This window comes from Phalangium opilio, unplaced genomic scaffold (assembly GCF_054372755.1).
Source record: "Phalangium opilio isolate 3A_F unplaced genomic scaffold, DU_Popi_V2 ptg000019l_1, whole genome shotgun sequence".
Lineage (NCBI taxonomy): Eukaryota > Metazoa > Arthropoda > Arachnida > Opiliones > Phalangiidae > Phalangium > Phalangium opilio.
This window is the reverse complement of record NW_028324152.1, coordinates 1,960,774-1,975,916: the sequence shown is the minus strand read 5'-3', so window position 1 is coordinate 1,975,916 and position 15,143 is coordinate 1,960,774. Positions and strand designations below refer to the sequence as shown.

Genomic DNA, 15,143 nt, shown 5'->3' with positions numbered 1-15,143 from the left:
TCAACAATTATTTTCAATTTTTCAAAATTTAATAGCTACGAAATCTAGTTCAAGTAACATAACAGCGAGGCTCCGACGAGAATCGAACTCATGACCTCCTGTTTACAAGACAGGCGCTTTAATCACTAAGCCACGGAGCCCTTGCTTTGATGCGATATGAATGCAGAATATTTCAGTAAATTAACTAAATTATCTCATTGAAACTTTTGCCCTATTATTTTAATTTTTCAATATTATATAGCTACGAAATCTAGTTCAAGTAACATAACAGCGAGGCTCCGACGAGAATCGAACTCATGATCTCCTGTTTACTAGACAGGCGCTTTAACCACTAAGCCACGGAACCCTTGCTTTGAAGCGACATGAATGCAGAATATTCCAGTAATTTAACTAAATTATCTCATCGGAACTTTTGACCTATTATTTTAATTTTTCAAAATTTAATAGCTACGAAATCTAGTTCAAGTAACATAACAGCGAGGCTCCGACGAGAATCGAACTCATGATCTCCTGTTTACTAGACAGGCGCTTTAACCACTAAGCCACGGAGCCCTTGCTTTGAAGCGACATGAATGCTGAATATTCCAGTAATTTAACCAAATTATCTCATCGGAACTTTTGCCCTATTATTTTAATTTTTCAAAATTATATAGCTACGAAGTCTAGTTCAAGTAACTTAACAGCGAGGGTCCGACGAGAATCGAACTCATGATCTCCTGTTTACTAGACAGGCGCTTAAACCACTAAGCCACGGAGCCCTTGCTTTGAAGTGATATGAATTCTGAATTTTCCAGTAATTTAACCAAATTATCTCATCGGAACTTTTGCCCTATTATTTTAATTTTTCAAAATTATATAGCTACGAAGTCTAGTTCAAGTAACTTAACAGCGAGGCTCCGACGAGAATCGAACTCATGATCTCCTGTTTACTAGAAAGGCGCTTAAACCACTAAGCCACGGAGCCATTGCTTTGAAGCGATATGAATTCTGAATATTCCAGTAATTGTACTAAATTATCTCATCGGAACTTTTACTCTATTGTTTGCATAAATGCATATCTAAATCAACTATTATTTTTAATTTTTATAAATTTAACAGCTACGAAATCTAGTTCAAGTAACATAACAGCGAGGCTCCGACGAGAATCGAACTCATGATTCCCTGTTTACTAGACAGGTGCTATAACCACTAAGCTACGGAGCCTTTGCTGTGAAGCAATATGAATGCAGAATATTTCAGTAATTTCAGTAATTTAACTAAATTATCTCATCGGAACTTTTACTCTATTGTTTGCAAAAATGCATATCTAAATTAACTATTATTTTTAATTTTTCAATATTTAACAGCTACGAAATCTAGTTCAAGTAACATAACAGCGAGGCTCCGACGAGAATCGATCTCATGACCTCCTGTTTACTAAACAGGCGCTTTAACCACTAAGCCACGAAGCCTTTGCTGTGAAGCGATATGAATGCAGAATATTTCAGTAAATTAACTAAATTTTCTCATCGGAACTTTTACACTATTGATTGCACATATGCATATCTAAATCAACTATTATTTTTAATTTTTCAAAATTTAACAGCTACGAAATCTAGTTCAAGTAACATAAAAGTGAGGCTCCGACGAGAATCGAACTCATGATCTCCTGTTTACTAGACAGGTGCTATAACCACTTAGCTACGCAGCCTTTGCTGTGAAGCGATATGAATGCAGATTATTTCAGTAATTTCAGTAATTTAATTAAATTATCTCATCGGAACTTTTACTCTATTGTTTGCATAAGTGCGTATCTAAATCAACTATTATTTTTAATTTTTCAAAATTTAACAGCTACGAAATCTAGTTCCAGTAACATAACAGCGAGGCTCCGACGAGAATCGAACTCATGATCTCCTGTTTATTAGACAGGCGCTTTAACCACTAAGCCACGGAGCCTTTGCTGTGAAGCGATATGAATGCAGAATATTTCAGTAAATTAACTAAATTATCTCATCGGAACTTTTACACTATTGATTGCATATTTGCATATCTAAATCAACTATTATTTTTAATTTTTCAAAATTTAATAGCTACGAACTCTAGTTCAAGTAGCATAACAGCAAGGCTCCGACGAGAACCGAACTCATGATCTCCTGTTTACAAGACAGGCGCTTTAACCAATAAGCCACGGAGCCATTGCTTTGAAGCGATATGAATTCTGAATATTCCAGTAAATTAACTAAATTATCTCATCGGAACTTTTTCTCTATTGTTTGCATAAATGCATATCTAAATCAACTATTATTTTTAATTTTTATAAATTTAACAGCTTCGAAATCTAGTTCAAGTAACATAACAGCGAGGCTCCGACGAGAACCGAACTCATGATCTCCTGTTTACTAGACAGGCGCTTTAACCAATAAGCCACGGAGCCATTGCTTTGAAGCGATATGAATTCTGAATATTCCAGTAATTGTACTAAATTATCTCACCGGAACTTTTACTCTATTGCTTGCATAAATGCATATCTAAATCAACTATTATTTTTAATTTTTATAAATTTAACAGCTACGAAATCTAGTTCAAGTAACATAACAGCGAGGCTCCGACGAGAATCGAACTCATGATTCCTTGTTTACTAGACAGGTGCTATAACCACTAAGCTACGGAGCCTTTGCTGTGAAGCAATATGAATGCAGAATATTTCAGTAATTTCAGTAATTTAACTAAATTATCTCATCGGAACTTTTACTCTATTGCTTGCATAAATGCATATCTAAATCAACTATTATTTTTAATTTTTATAAATTTAACAGCTACGAAATCTAGTTCAAGTAACATAACAGCGAGGCTCCGACGAGAATCGAACTCATGATTCCTTGTTTACTTGACAGGTGCTATAACCACTAAGCTACGGAGCCTTTGCTGTGAAGCAATATGAATGCAGAATATTTCAGTAATTTCAGTAATTTAACTAAATTATCTCATCGGAAGTTTTACTCTATTGTTTGCAAAAATGCATATCTAAATTAACTATTATTTTTAATTTTTCAATATTTAACAGCTACGAAATCTAGTTCAAGTAACATAACAGCGAGGCTCCGACGAGAATCGAACTCATGATCTCCTGTTTACTAGACAGGCGCTTTAACCAATAAGCCACGGAGCCATTGCTTTGAAGCGATATGAATTCTGAATATTCCAGTAATTGTACTAAATTATCTCATCGGAACTTTTACTCTATTGTTTGCATAAATGCATATCTAAATCAACTATTATTTTTAATTTTTATAAATTTAACAGCTACGAAATCTAGTTCAAGTAACATAACAGCGAGGCTTCGACGAGAATCGAACTCATGATTCCCTGTTTACTAGACAGGTGCTATAACCACTAAGCTACGGAGCCTTTGCTGTGAAGCAATATGAATGCAGAATATTTCAGTAATTTCAGTAATTTAACTAAATTATCTCATCGGAACTTTTACTCTATTGTTTGCAAAAATGCGTATCTAAATCAACTATTATTTTTAATTTTTCAAAATTTAACAGCTACGAAATCTAGTTCCATTAACATAACAGCGAGGCTCCGACGAGAATCGAACTCATGATCTCCTGTTTATTAGACAGGCGCTTTAACCACTAAGCCACGGAGCCTTTGCTGTGAAGCGATATGAATGCAGAATATTTCAGTAAATTAACTAAATTATCTCATCGGAACTTTTACACTATTGATTGCATATTTGCATATCTAAATCAACTATTATTTTTAATTTTTCAAAATTTAATAGCTACGAACTCTAGTTCAAGTAGCATAACAGCAAGGCTCCGACGAGAACCGAACTCATGATCTCCTGTTTACAAGACAGGCGCTTTAACCAATAAGCCACGGAGCCATTGCTTTGAAGCGATATGAATTCTGAATATTCCAGTAAATTAACTAAATTATCTCATCGGAACTTTTTCTCTATTGTTTGCATAAATGCATATCTAAATCAACTATTATTTTTAATTTTTATAAATTTAACAGCTTCGAAATCTAGTTCAAGTAACATAACAGCGAGGCTCCGACGAGAACCGAACTCATGATCTCCTGTTTACTAGACAGGCGCTTTAACCAATAAGCCACGGAGCCATTGCTTTGAAGCGATATGAATTCTGAATATTCCAGTAATTGTACTAAATTATCTCACCGGAACTTTTACTCTATTGCTTGCATAAATGCATATCTAAATCAACTATTATTTTTAATTTTTATAAATTTAACAGCTACGAAATCTAGTTCAAGTAACATAACAGCGAGGCTCCGACGAGAATCGAACTCATGATTCCTTGTTTACTAGACAGGTGCTATAACCACTAAGCTACGGAGCCTTTGCTGTGAAGCAATATGAATGCAGAATATTTCAGTAATTTCAGTAATTTAACTAAATTATCTCATCGGAACTTTTACTCTATTGCTTGCATAAATGCATATCTAAATCAACTATTATTTTTAATTTTTATAAATTTAACAGCTACGAAATCTAGTTCAAGTAACATAACAGCGAGGCTCCGACGAGAATCGAACTCATGATTCCTTGTTTACTAGACAGGTGCTATAACCACTAAGCTACGGAGCCTTTGCTGTGAAGCAATATGAATGCAGAATATTTCAGTAATTTCAGTAATTTAACTAAATTATCTCATCGGAAGTTTTACTCTATTGTTTGCAAAAATGCATATCTAAATTAACTATTATTTTTAATTTTTCAATATTTAACAGCTACGAAATCTAGTTCAAGTAACATAACAGCGAGGCTCCGACGAGAATCGATCTCATGATCTCCTGTTTACTAAACAGGCGCTTTAACCACTAAGCCACGGAGCCTTTGCTGTGAAGCGATATGAATGCAGAATATTTCAGTAAATTAACTAAATTATCTCATCGGAACTTTTACATTATTGATTGCATATTTGCATATCTAAATCAACTATTATTTTTAATTTTTCAAAATTTAATAGCTACGAACTCTAGTTCAAGTAGCATAACAGCGAGGCTCCGACGAGAACCGAACTCATGATCTCCTGTTTACAAGACAGGCGCTTTAACCTATAAGCCACGGAGCCATTGCTTTGAAGCGATATGAATTCTGAATATTCCAGTAAATTAACTAAATTATCTCATCGGAACTTTTTCTCTATTGTTTGCATAAATGCATATCTAAATCAACTATTATTTTTAATTTTTATAAATTTAACAGCTTCGAAATCTAGTTCAAGTAACATAACAGCGAGGCTCCGACGAGAACCGAACTCATGATCTCCTGTTTACTAGACAGGCGCTTTAACCAATAAGCCACGGAGCCATTGCTTTGAAGCGATATGAATTCTGAATATTCCAGTAATTGTACTAAATTATCTCATCGGAACTTTTACTCTATTGTTTGCATAAATGCATATCTAAATCAACTATTATTTTTAATTTTTATAAATTTAACAGCTACGAAATCTAGTTCAAGTAACATAACAGCGAGGCTTCGACGAGAATCGAACTCATGATTCCCTGTTTACTAGACAGGTGCTATAACCACTAAGCTACGGAGCCTTTGCTGTGAAGCAATATGAATGCAGAATATTTCAGTAATTTCAGTAATTTAACTAAATTATCTCATCGGAACTTTTACTCTATTGTTTGCAAAAATGCATATCTAAATTAACTATTATTTTTAATTTTTCAATATTTAACAGCTACGAAATCTAGTTCAAGTAACATAACAGCGAGGCTCCGACGAGAATCGATCTCATGACCTCCTGTTTACTAAACAGGCGCTTTAACCACTAAGCCACGAAGCCTTTGCTGTGAAGCGATATGAATGCAGAATATTTCAGTAAATTAACTAAATTTTCTCATCGGAACTTTTACACTATTGATTGCATATATGCATATCTAAATCAACTATTATTTTTAATTTTTCAAAATTTAACAGCTACGAAATCTAGTTCAAGTAACATAAAAGTGAGGCTCCGACGAGAATCGAACTCATGATCTCCTGTTTACTAGACAGGTGCTATAATCACTTAGCTACGCAGCCTTTGCTGTGAAGCGATATGAATGCAGAATATTTCAGTAATTTCAGTAATTTAATTAAATTATCTCATCGGAACTTTTACTCTATTGTTTGCATAAGTGCGTATCTAAATCAACTATTATTTTTAATTTTTCAAAATTTAACAGCTACGAAATCTAGTTCAAGTAACATAACAGCGAGGCTCCGACGAGAATCGAACTCATGATCTCCTGTTTACTAGACAGGCGCTTTAACCACTAAGCTACGGAGCCTTTGCTGTGAAGCAATATGAATGCAGAATATTTCAGTAATTTCAGTAATTTAATTAAATTATCTCATCGGAACTTTTACTCTATTGTTTGCAAAAATGCATATCTAAATCAACTATTATTTTTAATTTTTCAATATTTAACAGCTACGAAATCTAGTTCAAGTAACATAACAGCGAGGCTCCGACGAGAATCGATCTCATGATCTCCTGTTTACTAAACAGGCGCTTTAACCACTAAGCCACGGAGCCTTTGCTGTGAAGCGATATGAATGCAGAATATTTCAGTAAATTAACTAAATTATCTCATCGGAACTTTTACACTATTGATTGCATATTTGCATATCTAAATCAACTAGTATTTTTAATTTTTCAAAATTTAATAGCTACGAACTCTAGTTCAAGTAGCATAACAGCGAGGCTGCGACGAGAACCGAACTCATGATCTCCTGTTTACAAGACAGGCGCTTTAACCAATAAGCCACGGAGCCATTGCTTTGAAGCGATATGAATTCTGAATATTCCAGTAATTGTACTAAATTATCTCACCGGAACTTTTACTCTATTGCTTGCATAAATGCATATCTAAATCAACTATTATTTTTAATTTTTATAAATTTAACAGCTACGAAATCTAGTTCAAGTAACATAACAGCGAGGCTCCGACGAGAATCGAACTCATGATTCCTTGTTTACTAGACAGGTGCTATAACCACTAAGCTACGGAGCCTTTGCTGTGAAGCAATATGAATGCAGAATATTTCAGTAATTTCAGTAATTTAACTAAATTATCTCATCGGAACTTTTACTCTATTGCTTGCATAAATGCATATCTAAATCAACTATTATTTTTAATTTTTATAAATTTAACAGCTACGAAATCTAGTTCAAGTAACATAACAGCGAGGCTCCGACGAGAATCGAACTCATGATTCCTTGTTTACTTGACAGGTGCTATAACCACTAAGCTACGGAGCCTTTGCTGTGAAGCAATATGAATGCAGAATATTTCAGTAATTTCAGTAATTTAACTAAATTATCTCATCGGAAGTTTTACTCTATTGTTTGCAAAAATGCATATCTAAATTAACTATTATTTTTAATTTTTCAATATTTAACAGCTACGAAATCTAGTTCAAGTAACATAACAGCGAGGCTCCGACGAGAATCGAACTCATGATCTCCTGTTTACTAGACAGGCGCTTTAACCAATAAGCCACGGAGCCATTGCTTTGAAGCGATATGAATTCTGAATATTCCAGTAATTGTACTAAATTATCTCATCGGAACTTTTACTCTATTGTTTGCATAAATGCATATCTAAATCAACTATTATTTTTAATTTTTATAAATTTAACAGCTACGAAATCTAGTTCAAGTAACATAACAGCGAGGCTTCGACGAGAATCGAACTCATGATTCCCTGTTTACTAGACAGGTGCTATAACCACTAAGCTACGGAGCCTTTGCTGTGAAGCAATATGAATGCAGAATATTTCAGTAATTTCAGTAATTTAACTAAATTATCTCATCGGAACTTTTACTCTATTGTTTGCAAAAATGCGTATCTAAATCAACTATTATTTTTAATTTTTCAAAATTTAACAGCTACGAAATCTAGTTCCATTAACATAACAGCGAGGCTCCGACGAGAATCGAACTCATGATCTCCTGTTTATTAGACAGGCGCTTTAACCACTAAGCCACGGAGCCTTTGCTGTGAAGCGATATGAATGCAGAATATTTCAGTAAATTAACTAAATTATCTCATCGGAACTTTTACACTATTGATTGCATATTTGCATATCTAAATCAACTATTATTTTTAATTTTTCAAAATTTAATAGCTACGAACTCTAGTTCAAGTAGCATAACAGCAAGGCTCCGACGAGAACCGAACTCATGATCTCCTGTTTACAAGACAGGCGCTTTAACCAATAAGCCACGGAGCCATTGCTTTGAAGCGATATGAATTCTGAATATTCCAGTAAATTAACTAAATTATCTCATCGGAACTTTTTCTCTATTGTTTGCATAAATGCATATCTAAATCAACTATTATTTTTAATTTTTATAAATTTAACAGCTTCGAAATCTAGTTCAAGTAACATAACAGCGAGGCTCCGACGAGAACCGAACTCATGATCTCCTGTTTACTAGACAGGCGCTTTAACCAATAAGCCACGGAGCCATTGCTTTGAAGCGATATGAATTCTGAATATTCCAGTAATTGTACTAAATTATCTCACCGGAACTTTTACTCTATTGCTTGCATAAATGCATATCTAAATCAACTATTATTTTTAATTTTTATAAATTTAACAGCTACGAAATCTAGTTCAAGTAACATAACAGCGAGGCTTCGACGAGAATCGAACTCATGATTCCCTGTTTACTAGACAGGTGCTATAACCACTAAGCTACGGAGCCTTTGCTGTGAAGCAATATGAATGCAGAATATTTCAGTAATTTCAGTAATTTAACTAAATTATCTCATCGGAACTTTTACTCTATTGTTTGCAAAAATGCGTATCTAAATCAACTATTATTTTTAATTTTTCAAAATTTAACAGCTACGAAATCTAGTTCCATTAACATAACAGCGAGGCTCCGACGAGAATCGAACTCATGATCTCCTGTTTATTAGACAGGCGCTTTAACCACTAAGCCACGGAGCCTTTGCTGTGAAGCGATATGAATGCAGAATATTTCAGTAAATTAACTAAATTATCTCATCGGAACTTTTACACTATTGATTGCATATTTGCATATCTAAATCAACTATTATTTTTAATTTTTCAAAATTTAATAGCTACGAACTCTAGTTCAAGTAGCATAACAGCAAGGCTCCGACGAGAACCGAACTCATGATCTCCTGTTTACAAGACAGGCGCTTTAACCAATAAGCCACGGAGCCATTGCTTTGAAGCGATATGAATTCTGAATATTCCAGTAAATTAACTAAATTATCTCATCGGAACTTTTTCTCTATTGTTTGCATAAATGCATATCTAAATCAACTATTATTTTTAATTTTTATAAATTTAACAGCTTCGAAATCTAGTTCAAGTAACATAACAGCGAGGCTCCGACGAGAACCGAACTCATGATCTCCTGTTTACTAGACAGGCGCTTTAACCAATAAGCCACGGAGCCATTGCTTTGAAGCGATATGAATTCTGAATATTCCAGTAATTGTACTAAATTATCTCACCGGAACTTTTACTCTATTGCTTGCATAAATGCATATCTAAATCAACTATTATTTTTAATTTTTATAAATTTAACAGCTACGAAATCTAGTTCAAGTAACATAACAGCGAGGCTCCGACGAGAATCGAACTCATGATTCCTTGTTTACTAGACAGGTGCTATAACCACTAAGCTACGGAGCCTTTGCTGTGAAGCAATATGAATGCAGAATATTTCAGTAATTTCAGTAATTTAACTAAATTATCTCATCGGAACTTTTACTCTATTGCTTGCATAAATGCATATCTAAATCAACTATTATTTTTAATTTTTATAAATTTAACAGCTACGAAATCTAGTTCAAGTAACATAACAGCGAGGCTCCGACGAGAATCGAACTCATGATTCCTTGTTTACTAGACAGGTGCTATAACCACTAAGCTACGGAGCCTTTGCTGTGAAGCAATATGAATGCAGAATATTTCAGTAATTTCAGTAATTTAACTAAATTATCTCATCGGAAGTTTTACTCTATTGTTTGCAAAAATGCATATCTAAATTAACTATTATTTTTAATTTTTCAATATTTAACAGCTACGAAATCTAGTTCAAGTAACATAACAGCGAGGCTCCGACGAGAATCGATCTCATGATCTCCTGTTTACTAAACAGGCGCTTTAACCACTAAGCCACGGAGCCTTTGCTGTGAAGCGATATGAATGCAGAATATTTCAGTAAATTAACTAAATTATCTCATCGGAACTTTTACATTATTGATTGCATATTTGCATATCTAAATCAACTATTATTTTTAATTTTTCAAAATTTAATAGCTACGAACTCTAGTTCAAGTAGCATAACAGCGAGGCTCCGACGAGAACCGAACTCATGATCTCCTGTTTACAAGACAGGCGCTTTAACCTATAAGCCACGGAGCCATTGCTTTGAAGCGATATGAATTCTGAATATTCCAGTAAATTAACTAAATTATCTCATCGGAACTTTTTCTCTATTGTTTGCATAAATGCATATCTAAATCAACTATTATTTTTAATTTTTATAAATTTAACAGCTTCGAAATCTAGTTCAAGTAACATAACAGCGAGGCTCCGACGAGAACCGAACTCATGATCTCCTGTTTACTAGACAGGCGCTTTAACCAATAAGCCACGGAGCCATTGCTTTGAAGCGATATGAATTCTGAATATTCCAGTAATTGTACTAAATTATCTCATCGGAACTTTTACTCTATTGTTTGCATAAATGCATATCTAAATCAACTATTATTTTTAATTTTTATAAATTTAACAGCTACGAAATCTAGTTCAAGTAACATAACAGCGAGGCTTCGACGAGAATCGAACTCATGATTCCCTGTTTACTAGACAGGTGCTATAACCACTAAGCTACGGAGCCTTTGCTGTGAAGCAATATGAATGCAGAATATTTCAGTAATTTCAGTAATTTAACTAAATTATCTCATCGGAACTTTTACTCTATTGTTTGCAAAAATGCATATCTAAATTAACTATTATTTTTAATTTTTCAATATTTAACAGCTACGAAATCTAGTTCAAGTAACATAACAGCGAGGCTCCGACGAGAATCGATCTCATGACCTCCTGTTTACTAAACAGGCGCTTTAACCACTAAGCCACGAAGCCTTTGCTGTGAAGCGATATGAATGCAGAATATTTCAGTAAATTAACTAAATTTTCTCATCGGAACTTTTACACTATTGATTGCATATATGCATATCTAAATCAACTATTATTTTTAATTTTTCAAAATTTAACAGCTACGAAATCTAGTTCAAGTAACATAAAAGTGAGGCTCCGACGAGAATCGAACTCATGATCTCCTGTTTACTAGACAGGTGCTATAATCACTTAGCTACGCAGCCTTTGCTGTGAAGCGATATGAATGCAGAATATTTCAGTAATTTCAGTAATTTAATTAAATTATCTCATCGGAACTTTTACTCTATTGTTTGCATAAGTGCGTATCTAAATCAACTATTATTTTTAATTTTTCAAAATTTAACAGCTACGAAATCTAGTTCAAGTAACATAACAGCGAGGCTCCGACGAGAATCGAACTCATGATCTCCTGTTTACTAGACAGGCGCTTTAACCACTAAGCTACGGAGCCTTTGCTGTGAAGCAATATGAATGCAGAATATTTCAGTAATTTCAGTAATTTAATTAAATTATCTCATCGGAACTTTTACTCTATTGTTTGCAAAAATGCATATCTAAATCAACTATTATTTTTAATTTTTCAATATTTAACAGCTACGAAATCTAGTTCAAGTAACATAACAGCGAGGCTCCGACGAGAATCGATCTCATGATCTCCTGTTTACTAAACAGGCGCTTTAACCACTAAGCCACGGAGCCTTTGCTGTGAAGCGATATGAATGCAGAATATTTCAGTAAATTAACTAAATTATCTCATCGGAACTTTTACACTATTGATTGCATATTTGCATATCTAAATCAACTAGTATTTTTAATTTTTCAAAATTTAATAGCTACGAACTCTAGTTCAAGTAGCATAACAGCGAGGCTGCGACGAGAACCGAACTCATGATCTCCTGTTTACAAGACAGGCGCTTTAACCTATAAGCCACGGAGCCATTGCTTTGAAGCGATATGAATTCTGAATATTCCAGTAAATTAACTAAATTATCTCATCGGAACTTTTTCTCTATTGTTTGCATAAATGCATATCTAAATCAACTATTATTTTTAATTTTTATAAATTTAACAGCTTCGAAATCTAGTTCAAGTAACATAACAGCGAGGCTCCGACGAGAACCGAACTCATGATCTCCTGTTTACTAGACAGGCGCTTTAACCAATAAGCCACGGAGCCATTGCTTTGAAGCGATATGAATTCTGAATATTCCAGTAATTGTACTAAATTATCTCATCGGAACTTTTACTCTATTGTTTGCATAAATGCATATCTAAATCAACTATTATTTTTAATTTTTATAAATTTAACAGCTACGAAATCTAGTTCAAGTAACATAACAGCGAGGCTCCGACGAGAATCGAACTCATGATTCCCTGTTTACTAGACAGGTGCTATAACCACTAAGCTACGGAGCCTTTGCTGTGAAGCAATATGAATGCAGAATATTTCAGTAATTTCAGTAATTTAACTAAATTATCTCATCGGAACTTTTACTCTATTGTTTGCAAAAATGCATATCTAAATTAACTATTATTTTTAATTTTTCAATATTTAACAGCTACGAAATCTAGTTCAAGTAACATAACAGCGAGGCTCCGACGAGAATCGATCTCATGACCTCCTGTTTACTAAACAGGCGCTTTAACCACTAAGCCACGAAGCCTTTGCTGTGAAGCGATATGAATGCAGAATATTTCAGTAAATTAACTAAATTTTCTCATCGGAACTTTTACACTATTGATTGCATATATGCATATCTAAATCAACTATTATTTTTAATTTTTAAAAATTTAACAGCTACGAAATCTAGTTCAAGTAACATAAAAGTAAGGCTCCGACGAGAATCGAACTCATGATCTCCTGTTTACTAGACAGGTGCTATAACCACTTAGCTACGCAGCCTTTGCTGTGAAGCGATATGAATGCAGAATATTTCAGTAATTTCAGTAATTTAATTAAATTATCTCATCGGAACTTTTACTCTATTGTTTGCATAAGTGCGTATCTAAATCAACTATTATTTTTAATTTTTCAAAATTTAACAGCTACGAAATCTAGTTCCAGTAACATAACAGCGAGGCTCCGACGAGAATCGAACTCATGATCTCCTGTTTATTAGACAGGCGCTTTAACCACTAAGCCACGGAGCCTTTGCTGTGAAGCGATATGAATGCAGAATATTTCAGTAAATTAACTAAATTATCTCATCGGAACTTTTACACTATTGATTGCATATTTGCATATCTAAATCAACTATTATTTTTAATTTTTCAAAATTTAATAGCTACGAACTCTAGTTCAAGTAGCATAACAGCGAGGCTCCGACGAGAACCGAACTCATGATCTCCTGTTTACTAGACAGGCGCTTTAACCAATAAGCCACGGAGCCATTGCTTTGAAGCGATATGAATTCTGAATATTCCAGTAATTGTACTAAATTATCTCATCGGAACTTTTACTCTATTGTTTGCATAAATGCATATCTAAATCAACTATTATTTTTAATTTTTATAAATTTAACAGCTACGAAATCTAGTTCAAGTAACATAACAGCGAGGCTCCGACGAGAATCGAACTCATGATTCCTTGTTTACTAGACAGGTGCTATAACCACTAAGCTACGGAGCCTTTGCTGTGAAGCAATATGAATGCAGAATATTTCAGTAATTTCAGTAATTTAACTAAATTATCTCATCGGAACTTTTACTCTATTGTTTGCAAAAATGCATATCTAAATTAACTATTATTTTTAATTTTTCAATATTTAACAGCTACGAAATCTAGTTCAAGTAACATAACAGCGAGGCTCCGACGAGAATCGATCTCATGATTTTTATAAATTTAACAGCTACGAAATCTAGTTCAAGTAACATAAAAGTGAGGCTCCGACGAGAATCGAACTCATGATCTCCTGTTTACTAGACAGGTGCTATAACCACTTAGCTACGCAGCCTTTGCTGTGAAGCGATATGAATGCAGAATATTTCAGTAATTTCAGTAATTTAATTAAATTATCTCATCGGAACTTTTACTCTATTGTTTGCAAAAATGCATATCTAAATCAACTATTATTTTTAATTTTTCAAAGTTTAACACCTACGAAATCTAGTTCAAGTAACATAACAGCGAGGCTCCGACGAGTATCGAAATCATGATCCCCTGTTTACTAGACAGGCGCTTTAACCAATAAGATATGAATTCTGAATATTCCAGTAATTTAACTAAATTATCTCATCGGAACTTTTAGTCTATTGTTTGCATAAATGCATATCTAAATCAACTATTATTTTAAATTTTTATAAATTTAACAGCTACGAAATCTAGTTCAAGTAACATAACAGCGAGGCTCCGACGAGAATCGAACTCATGATCTCCTGTTTACTAGACAGGCGCTTTAACCACTAAGCCACGAAAGCCTTGCTTTGAAGCGATATGAATTCTGAATATTTCAGTAAATTATCTCATCGGAACTTTTACACTATTGTTTGCATAGATGCGTATCTAAATCAACTATTATTTTTAATTTTTCAAAATTTGATAGCTTTGAAATCTAGATCACGTAACATAACAGCGAGGCTCCGACGAGAATCGAACTCATGATCTCCTGTTTACAAGACAGGCGCTTTAACCAATAAGCCACGGAGCCATTGCTTTGAAGCGATATAAATTCTGAATATTCCAGTAATTTAACTAAATTATCTCATCGGAACTTTTACTCTATTTTTTGCATAAATGCATATCTAAATCAAATATTATTTTTAATTTTTATAAATTTAACAGCTACGAAATCTAGTTCAAGTAACATAACAGCGAGGCTCCGACGAGAATCGAACTCATGATCTCCTGTTTACTAGACAGGCGCTTTAACCACTAAGCCACGGAGCCTTTGCTGTGAAGCGATATGAATGCAGAATATTTCAGTAAATTAACTAAATTATCTCATCGGAACTT

At 33.9% G+C, this 15,143-nt stretch overlaps 25 non-coding genes across 25 annotated transcripts; all 25 read right to left on the bottom strand.

Moving 5' to 3' along the window:
• Positions 1–67: 67 nt before the first annotated feature.
• On the bottom strand, positions 68–140 carry TRNAT-UGU (transfer RNA threonine (anticodon UGU)). Its single transcript has one exon. It is a non-coding gene; the product is annotated as a tRNA-Thr (tRNA).
• Positions 141–273: 133 nt separating this feature from the next.
• On the bottom strand, positions 274–346 carry TRNAT-AGU (transfer RNA threonine (anticodon AGU)). Its single transcript has one exon. It is a non-coding gene; the product is annotated as a tRNA-Thr (tRNA).
• A 133-nt stretch (positions 347–479) lies between these two features.
• On the bottom strand, positions 480–552 carry TRNAT-AGU (transfer RNA threonine (anticodon AGU)). The gene has a single exon. It is a non-coding gene; the product is annotated as a tRNA-Thr (tRNA).
• Positions 553–1,130: 578 nt separating this feature from the next.
• Positions 1,131–1,203, bottom strand: TRNAT-AGU (transfer RNA threonine (anticodon AGU)). The gene has a single exon. It is a non-coding gene; the product is annotated as a tRNA-Thr (tRNA).
• Positions 1,204–1,378: 175 nt separating this feature from the next.
• Positions 1,379–1,451, bottom strand: TRNAT-AGU (transfer RNA threonine (anticodon AGU)). Its single transcript has one exon. It is a non-coding gene; the product is annotated as a tRNA-Thr (tRNA).
• A 414-nt stretch (positions 1,452–1,865) lies between these two features.
• TRNAI-AAU (transfer RNA isoleucine (anticodon AAU)) lies at positions 1,866–1,938 on the bottom strand. Its single transcript has one exon. It is a non-coding gene; the product is annotated as a tRNA-Ile (tRNA).
• A 1,140-nt stretch (positions 1,939–3,078) lies between these two features.
• On the bottom strand, positions 3,079–3,151 carry TRNAT-AGU (transfer RNA threonine (anticodon AGU)). The gene has a single exon. It is a non-coding gene; the product is annotated as a tRNA-Thr (tRNA).
• Positions 3,152–3,565: 414 nt separating this feature from the next.
• Positions 3,566–3,638, bottom strand: TRNAI-AAU (transfer RNA isoleucine (anticodon AAU)). Its single transcript has one exon. It is a non-coding gene; the product is annotated as a tRNA-Ile (tRNA).
• Positions 3,639–4,778: 1,140 nt separating this feature from the next.
• On the bottom strand, positions 4,779–4,851 carry TRNAT-AGU (transfer RNA threonine (anticodon AGU)). Its single transcript has one exon. It is a non-coding gene; the product is annotated as a tRNA-Thr (tRNA).
• Positions 4,852–5,743: 892 nt separating this feature from the next.
• TRNAT-AGU (transfer RNA threonine (anticodon AGU)) lies at positions 5,744–5,816 on the bottom strand. The gene has a single exon. It is a non-coding gene; the product is annotated as a tRNA-Thr (tRNA).
• Positions 5,817–6,230: 414 nt separating this feature from the next.
• On the bottom strand, positions 6,231–6,303 carry TRNAT-AGU (transfer RNA threonine (anticodon AGU)). The gene has a single exon. It is a non-coding gene; the product is annotated as a tRNA-Thr (tRNA).
• Positions 6,304–6,478: 175 nt separating this feature from the next.
• TRNAT-AGU (transfer RNA threonine (anticodon AGU)) lies at positions 6,479–6,551 on the bottom strand. Its single transcript has one exon. It is a non-coding gene; the product is annotated as a tRNA-Thr (tRNA).
• Positions 6,552–7,452: 901 nt separating this feature from the next.
• On the bottom strand, positions 7,453–7,525 carry TRNAT-AGU (transfer RNA threonine (anticodon AGU)). The gene has a single exon. It is a non-coding gene; the product is annotated as a tRNA-Thr (tRNA).
• A 414-nt stretch (positions 7,526–7,939) lies between these two features.
• On the bottom strand, positions 7,940–8,012 carry TRNAI-AAU (transfer RNA isoleucine (anticodon AAU)). Its single transcript has one exon. It is a non-coding gene; the product is annotated as a tRNA-Ile (tRNA).
• An 892-nt stretch (positions 8,013–8,904) lies between these two features.
• On the bottom strand, positions 8,905–8,977 carry TRNAI-AAU (transfer RNA isoleucine (anticodon AAU)). Its single transcript has one exon. It is a non-coding gene; the product is annotated as a tRNA-Ile (tRNA).
• A 1,140-nt stretch (positions 8,978–10,117) lies between these two features.
• TRNAT-AGU (transfer RNA threonine (anticodon AGU)) lies at positions 10,118–10,190 on the bottom strand. Its single transcript has one exon. It is a non-coding gene; the product is annotated as a tRNA-Thr (tRNA).
• Positions 10,191–11,082: 892 nt separating this feature from the next.
• On the bottom strand, positions 11,083–11,155 carry TRNAT-AGU (transfer RNA threonine (anticodon AGU)). The gene has a single exon. It is a non-coding gene; the product is annotated as a tRNA-Thr (tRNA).
• Positions 11,156–11,569: 414 nt separating this feature from the next.
• Positions 11,570–11,642, bottom strand: TRNAT-AGU (transfer RNA threonine (anticodon AGU)). Its single transcript has one exon. It is a non-coding gene; the product is annotated as a tRNA-Thr (tRNA).
• Positions 11,643–11,817: 175 nt separating this feature from the next.
• On the bottom strand, positions 11,818–11,890 carry TRNAT-AGU (transfer RNA threonine (anticodon AGU)). Its single transcript has one exon. It is a non-coding gene; the product is annotated as a tRNA-Thr (tRNA).
• Positions 11,891–12,534: 644 nt separating this feature from the next.
• Positions 12,535–12,607, bottom strand: TRNAT-AGU (transfer RNA threonine (anticodon AGU)). The gene has a single exon. It is a non-coding gene; the product is annotated as a tRNA-Thr (tRNA).
• A 175-nt stretch (positions 12,608–12,782) lies between these two features.
• On the bottom strand, positions 12,783–12,855 carry TRNAT-AGU (transfer RNA threonine (anticodon AGU)). The gene has a single exon. It is a non-coding gene; the product is annotated as a tRNA-Thr (tRNA).
• A 414-nt stretch (positions 12,856–13,269) lies between these two features.
• TRNAI-AAU (transfer RNA isoleucine (anticodon AAU)) lies at positions 13,270–13,342 on the bottom strand. The gene has a single exon. It is a non-coding gene; the product is annotated as a tRNA-Ile (tRNA).
• Positions 13,343–14,535: 1,193 nt separating this feature from the next.
• Positions 14,536–14,609, bottom strand: TRNAT-AGU (transfer RNA threonine (anticodon AGU)). Its single transcript has one exon. It is a non-coding gene; the product is annotated as a tRNA-Thr (tRNA).
• A 156-nt stretch (positions 14,610–14,765) lies between these two features.
• TRNAT-UGU (transfer RNA threonine (anticodon UGU)) lies at positions 14,766–14,838 on the bottom strand. The gene has a single exon. It is a non-coding gene; the product is annotated as a tRNA-Thr (tRNA).
• A 166-nt stretch (positions 14,839–15,004) lies between these two features.
• On the bottom strand, positions 15,005–15,077 carry TRNAT-AGU (transfer RNA threonine (anticodon AGU)). The gene has a single exon. It is a non-coding gene; the product is annotated as a tRNA-Thr (tRNA).
• Between the last annotated feature and the right edge of the window lie 66 nt (positions 15,078–15,143).